General features: G+C 42.0%; 1 pseudogene; it reads right to left on the bottom strand.

Moving 5' to 3' along the window:
* Window positions 1-6,548: 6,548 nt before the first annotated feature.
* Window positions 6,549-7,522, bottom strand: LOC119314240 (annotated as a pseudogene).
* Window positions 7,523-7,796: the final 274 nt, after the last annotated feature.

Raw genomic sequence — 7,796 nt, 5'->3', positions numbered from 1 at the left:
AAATAATAGTTTAAGCCACTGTTTTTTTCATTTTAGAGTATTTAAACATTTGATTAAAGTGTGGTTTCTTCACCATAATTACTTATGCATTATTTGTCACCTCTCAAAGATTTTAGTTTTAATGTTTGAAAACTTTTGATGTTTGCCTTTATTTTAAATTTGAATTTGAACGGGATTGAATCATTGTGAGGTTAACAACAGTAATCGTGGTGACGTGACATCATTAGCAGGGAATTGCTATATCATAACTAACCAGGCGTTACAAAAGCTAACCCTCAAACCGCTCGCAACCATCCGGGCATGGTTTTCCATCCAATACGGTGCTATATTCCCCAGGCCGGTATGGATGTGCATTTTTCCTATAAACCAAAAACAAATTATGGGGCTTTGCGGGCGTCTGTACCGCTGCCACGGTCGCTTCTTAGTCCCTTGGCCCACCAGAAATACCTCTCCCGCGCCCGCACCCCTTCACATGAGAAGCAATTAGCTTGCACTGCTCCAGAGCACTGGTACCTCATTCTTGCCGATTTGGAGTGGCCACGGTGAATATACTGATGTTGAGGAGAAGTACCAGTCACTAAAATCAATGTAATTGATTGATGAATTGAATGCTTCTCTGGAAATAATTGATCAGGGGCAAGCCAAGGACGTGGAAAGTCCTTACTACTTTAATAATACTCAATTTGAAAGTCCAAGAAAATACTTCAATTTAATTCAAATTCCACTCATTTTGTTATCTTTAGACTAACTAGCCGGGTGGCCCGCCCAATGTGCGGACTAGAACTTTTATAGTTTTATCGTGAGTATGTATTAGTAGATTTGTCTATAGAAAAATGAAACAAAATGTGATCACTTTCACAAATAAATAAAGTGCACTTCAGAACTGCTGTTTTTGAATCCTATGGTAAAATTATTATTTTTTACTTGTCCTAGTAGCTTGGAAATGCAGATTTCATACATTTATTAGCACGGAAATAGACAAACTATGATGAACTTCCTAATCTCTACATGTTGTACAAAATGTTGGATAACTAAAGGGATGCAATCCGATGCAAGGTGTAGAAAGGAGAAGAAAAAGAGCTTTCACATTTCAACATATTTAAATGTAGCGTGAGCTAAATTTTGTCGCAAATTGTGAATAACAACCTGAATTTAACACATGTACACTACCACAATGCATCTTGGTATTACATAAGAATTATGACCTATGAGAAAATAAACGTGGAACTATTAAAAGGATAACCAAAGAAGCTTTTCAGGTTTCAACGTATCTACAAACAGCTTTAGCTAATCTTTGTCAGATGATTGTATAAATAGTGTCAATAAGAAAATACAAAGAAATTCAGGAGGAAAAAAATCCCGGTTTAAAAACACCTGCTTGCTTTAGCTAAACCTTTAATGTAAAAGTGTAAATCCATTATTTCGACCCCAACTTGTTCTTGAGCTGTTAAGGACATCCAATAATGATGAGGTTTTTTTTGTAAATTAGCTCAACAACGTCAAACTTGAGGAGATTTACATCATCTATTAGATGGCACTGTTGGAAAAATGAGCAAATTACTACGAGATTTAATCCGAATAAATAGGAAATAGATCATGACAACAATAGCAGAGATTAAACTAATCATGTGAACTAGCATAGTAGATGAACAGATCACATCTAGGGCACATACTAGAAATCTGAATTCTACCACGATCTCGAACAAGAAGGATAGAATAACATACGGTGCAGTGGGTGTAGCACCGCCGGTATTGACGTTGTCGCCCATGTCATCGAGGATGAGGTTGCCGAGGTCGGGGAAGAAGTCGTCGTTCGCGAAGTCATCGCTGCCAGCAGTCGTGCGAGTGCGCTCCCCAAAAACCTGATCGCCCCTCTCCCGTACAGGATCACGAGAGGCGGGGTTCCGGAGGCATGCTGTCCCTTCTCCTGGTGCACGCCGACAGGAGGGATGGAGAAAACTTGCTTGGCGGCGCAATGATCTGTAACGGTGGTGAGAAACCATACGAAGCGGCGGCGGCTAGGGTAGACGTCTGCCTGACTATATAGTGTGGGCCGGGTAGGTCGTGGGAGTAAACCCATGTCCGAGTCATCACGATCCAAAAGAATCGAAAATGATTCAGTAATTAACGCGTCCATTAATTATTAATTAATGACTCATTAATTTTTCCCGAGCAGCAAAAATATAGACAACGTCCTCGGCTCGGCTCAATCCCGCAATCCGCGGCGGCGCGGCGCGTCATGACGAGGTATGGTGAGCGAGGAGGAGGAGCGCGCGTATAGGTCTCCTCTTCTCATGCTCATACAAGTAGTATAAGAGCTCACCTTATAAAGAGGTGCAACTCTCTCTCAACTTCCGGGGTGAGACTAAACTTTAGTCTCACTCAGTCCACTCACATGTGTGCATGAATGAGCCAAGAGAATTTCAGAATTTTAGTTGGGCTTTGGGCCAAAGGCATACTAGCAAAATTCCAACAGACACTACTCTAATTTGTAGTAACCTCTACGAACAGATCGTTCCAAAGTTATGCTATATCAGTCAATCCTTTTATTTCCTTGTCATGGCTAATCAATCAAGAAGATATAGAATGCATAAATCATTGTCCATTTCTAGAGAGTTCAAACTGAGCTTTGGTGGCGGACAACAGAAAGAACAAACAAAATTATATTTGTCCTACTAAGTTCTATGTGAACTTTTACTGAAATAAGGTATACATATGAAATAAGAAAGAACCTAATTTAGGTGCAATTATCTCGAAAAGATCCAAACCAATGTAACATATATATTCGCATTCAGAAATTAATCTTCCATGACACTAATCAATCTTTGGATGGCATTTTTCTTCATAACACCAATCGGTACTCCCCCCATTATTTACTCTTCGCTCACTCCTGCTTCATATTCTCTCATCCAGAATCCAGCACCTCCGTCTGAGCCTCTTGTGTATACATGTGCAAGATGGTCACGTATATACCATGATGCACATCACCGTTTGCAATGGAAGAAAGCTAAAGAGGTTAATTAAAATAACATCTTGGGAACAAATTCTATGGAGACAAGTCCATAGGTAGTGATACTCTAGCTAGGAACCAATATTTTTTGATCTCCAATGTAGTCCTTTCATGCTTGTTATCTGGATGTCATGTGATGAAAAATAGCCATGCACCGATCATACATGTTCTATCTGTTTGAGAATGCAACAAAGGTATGTACGCACATGCAAGGGGTAGTACTTACATGAGAGCAATTTGAGAGAATCGATCAACACCTGCCTCAGTTGCTAGTTTCTGATGGCGTTGGGTAGGTTGCAGTGCGAACCAGGCTAGCGGTACTTCCAGCCCCGTGACATCTTCGTTTCAGTTTTATCAATCCCTCAATTGGCGCCCATACCAAGAGAGAAGGGTGGGATGGTGCGATCGTAGAACATGACAAATTTTCCTATGTAGAACTTGCAGAGCAATTAGGTGGTCTGTTGTTTTTACTTGCTCCTGTATTTAGTACGTGAACATGAAAGGCTAGGTTAAGTGTTGTCAGCATGAATTAACATAAAAAACTGGCGCTTAAAAGGATGTACCACTCAAGAATACAGAAACAATTTTGAAGTACAAACATAGTGGCCTATTTCCAAAGCATATGTGCCAGCAAACAGACCTGGACTTCAGCACATCGATCAACTGGCCATAGCCAACCAATTGTAGGAGGTCCAGGAGCTGCAGTATAATGAGGCCCATACATGCTGATGTCAGAAGGATCCTAAAGCAGTTCCATATTTGCTGAAGAAGAAGCAGGTTAAGCTCCACGGTCTGAGCAGCAATATCCCTAGGCGAGTAGTGGCGCCGCAAGGAGGGTGCTGGAGAGCATGGGAGCTGAAAGGAGAGGATGGCATGATGCGGCGGTAGTAGGCTAGTAAACCTCATGGGACGTGAGGATAGAATAGTACGTATAAGGTTAGGTTGCACTATTATTTTCTTTCCTAGAATTTATTCTGTGTAAGGGAGGCAGGCGGACACTTGATCTACTGATGTGTTTCAAGCCAAGGCTGTCGTGTACATGCGTGTATCTTGTCCTTTCTTCTTTTATTCTTTTTTTTGTTCAGTTTTTTTAACTGAGGTATGTTTTCTGTTGTTGATTGATTGGTGATTAAGGGAGAATTGAAGCAGCACATGTTTCTACATACTGGCAATGGTGGGAATTTAGAGAAATTTACCTTTAAAGTAAATCCAACGGTTGTGATTTTCTGATTTACATAATTAAAGGCTAGATATTTCTAATTATTATGGAATTATCTATCATATTTATATTTTTTCTAGTTAGCCGATAACTCAGACGACTTGTCATTCAGACAAAGCTTTTGTATTAGGGAAACATTTCCAGTCTTCGGCCGGACGCGCGCACTTCGTTCGATTGCACTGTATCCTGCGGCCCCGCGTGCCCCTCGTTTGACTAATTGCCTGAGCCCACAACCAATTGTTTCTTTTTTTCTTTCTCCCGTTTCCTTTCTTCTTCCTTTTATTCCTTTTTCTTCTCTCTCCTGCGCAGGAGGATGGCGAGGCGCATGTTGCTTGTGACAGATTTTTGGACTCCCCATGCTGCAGCCGCATCCTGTGGAGCCAGGACTCAAACGATTTTCATTGCCTCCTCTTCCCCTCGTTGCTGACGGTGCAGCAGTTGCCATGGATGCGCTCATAGACAACTTTTTTTTTATGGAGTGTTGCAACCAGCCCTGGGAGATGCTACATCCGGCGGCGAGGGATGTTACAACCGACAAGTTTTTTTGTTGGAACCAACCAAAGGTTCTGTCGCTGATTTTTTTTGGGCTGGAACCAGTGTCTTGTTTTGTTACCACCGGCGGCTTCATTTGCTACTACCGGCGACAATGTTTTTTTGCCACATAATTCATGAAGATGATGCAACCTCGACGACGGGCGACAACATTTTTTTGCTGCAAACAATGAAGTTTTTCGCTACCACCGGCTATAGGGTTTGTTACCACCATACACAGCGGACGGCCGGCGTTTTTCTTTTGTGTTTTTCTACAACCACGTCATTTTTTGCTGCAGTCGGCAACCACAAAAGCTACATCGGGTTAACATTTTTGCTACAATAACGATGGCGGGCTGTAGCGTTAAGCTTTTTTGCTGGAAGCGATAAACTTTTTTGCTACAACAGGTATCTTTTTTGTTGGAACCAGCAAGAGCCTCGGGAGGGCACACGGCGAGGTACAGCGCGACCACAATGACAGGTGCTGCGGCCGGCGGCCGGCGCTACCGGAGATGCGGCCATGTCCCCCGGAGCCGGAGCTGCAAGCCTGCAACCACGAGTGCATGTTGTTGCATGCATGAAGCCGATGAGAAACGCAGGCGGCGAGGGTGGTGATCGACGGCGAGGGCGGCGACCAGCGGCGAGGGTGGCGACCGGCGGCGGTTCTTCAAGGTTTTGCTACATCGGTCGTCCATGGCTAGTGTTGGCGGCGGCGCTGCTTTGTTTTCTCCTCTGCTGTTTGGTTGAATCCGTTTAATTGGAAAGAAAACGATTCCAGATCTGATGGTTAAATGCAATCTAATCAAACGGCCGCGCTGTGTCCGGCTGAATTGATTGCGCCGGTGCGCCGGCGTAGATTAGTCGCCTTTGGATTATTACCATGATATATAATAATAAGAGGAAATTTAGGTTTATACTATAGCCAAACAATGTGCCAAATTAAAATTTAAACCGTAGGGATATTTGATCAGTAAATTAAATTTTAAATATAAATTATTAGGCACTAATATTAAGCATTAGAGGAGTATATCAGACATGGTCATGTAATGAGTTTCCGAAGTGTATACATACGTGATGTTCCTTTTTTTTCTATTTTCCAAGTGCATGAACGTACGTGTGTGTATTCTTTTTTTTTGTAACATTTGACACATATCTTTCCTAGGACAACACGTTCCTTGTTTTTTTCTAACTTAACAGGTTTCTTGTTTTTTTTAACTTAACATGTTCCTTTTTTCTTTGAAGTCAACTTAACACGTTCCTTGTTTTTGTAAGGAAGAGTCCGACTTCTTCTTGACTATTTTCCCTGGGATGCATGCAATCTTTTTAACGTAAGTTTTTTTTGATGAGGAAACAAAGTGGCCTCCAGATGTATATTTTTTCAACGGGGTGGAGCCAGGGAGCACGTACGTGAGAAAATCTCATCCTTTTCCCGTTTACATGTATGTGTTTTTCTTAGTTGGTGCATATACGTGAGTTCTCTATTTAAAGAGGCCCACCATTTACCAAATATATTTTCTTTAACAAATGTGCGTTCAGATGTGTCACGTACAGTCGTTGGAGGCCCAGAGCATTATATATGTTACATAAATCTAACGGTCAAGATAATTCTATTTGTTAAGATTTACCGGATTGAGGGCTAGTAATTTCTAATTAACGTGCAATTTTCTAGCATATTTACCTTGCTCCTGGTTCACCTTATATTACTTTTAATATATAACTAGATGCAACATAAATATGTAGACAAGACCTGTGTTTGTCTTTTATTCCACGTTTGAACTAGTATAGTTTGGGTTCTTACATGATAGTGCATGTCACATTATTTTTTCACCGCTACAACGACCAAACCATGGACTGAGAAAACGGTGTTTCATATATCTAGTACTAGAGTTATTTTCTTCTCAGTTAGTACCGAAGATGCCAAATGGCGTGATGGTGCAATATGGAGGGATGTAGACATTGCAAATTGCAGGTAGCGTATGTAGCGCTAGGTTCCTTATTTCCTCGAACTGGGGCAGTTGTTGAGGCTGGACAGAGCCCTGGGCCTGTGGGTTTTGCTGAGATGGCCAGAAGGAGCCCTGGCCTAATGGATATTGTTGCTGAGGCTGTTGGAAGGAGACCTGGCTCGATGGTTGTTGTTTTTGTTGTTGATGCAGAATAATAGCATGAACAACATTGTGGATGGCCTGGCACTGCGACTGCTCAGGGATCTGCCATAGGTGCTGACAACACAATTCTTGCAACAGCTGGTAAGTACTTTGTTGCAAAACTTGTGATCTTCCATGCGCTATGTTGTGTTGCTGCAATACAACATCCATGCATGGAATCAGTTGTTGTTGCAAAATTTGTTGAAGGATTTGTTGTTGTTGTTGTTATTGTTGTTGTTGTTGTTGCTGCTGCTGCTGTGAAATTGGTTGTTGTGGTTGCGAATACTGTGGTTGCGGTTGTGGATATGGTTGTTGTGGTCGAAATGGTTGTGGCTGCGAATATGGTAGTTGCGGCTGCGGAAATGGTTGCAGCTGCAGATATGGTTGTTGTGATGGAAATGGTTGCGCCTGTGGATATGGTTGTTGTGGTGGAAATGGTTGTTGCTGCCCTAGAAATTGTTGTTGTTGTACCAATGGAACTTGCTCTTGTGGCTGTTGCTGAGATGGATTTTATGGCTGCAATTGTGGCACTAGAACTCTAACTGCAGTTGTGGCGGTGGTCGCCACGATAGCAAGGAGGGCAAGGATGAGAAAGGTCTTCATGGTGGATTTGTATTAACCACAACTTGCTTGGCTTAAATGATGCGCTCTACTTATGAGAATGATGGATGAGGAAGGATGATCGTCATGCGATGGGGCTATTTATAGCTGCCATGGAATGATCTCTTTCACAATTGGCATTTGTTTGTGTGGAAAGTGCTTGGATGCTTCTCAAAATCATCATTTGGTATGTTCTGTTTGGTGGCACTACTTACAAATGTATTCTTGGACTGGTTATTAAAGTTCCTTGTTGTTGCACTATCATTCCACCACCAAAAAGGTGTGATAACAT

This window comes from Triticum dicoccoides, chromosome 6A, assembly GCF_002162155.2.
Source record: "Triticum dicoccoides isolate Atlit2015 ecotype Zavitan chromosome 6A, WEW_v2.0, whole genome shotgun sequence".
Taxonomy (NCBI): Eukaryota; Viridiplantae; Streptophyta; class Magnoliopsida; order Poales; family Poaceae; genus Triticum; species Triticum dicoccoides.
The sequence above is the reverse complement of the archived record's forward strand: the minus strand, read 5'-3'. Positions and strand labels throughout refer to the sequence as shown.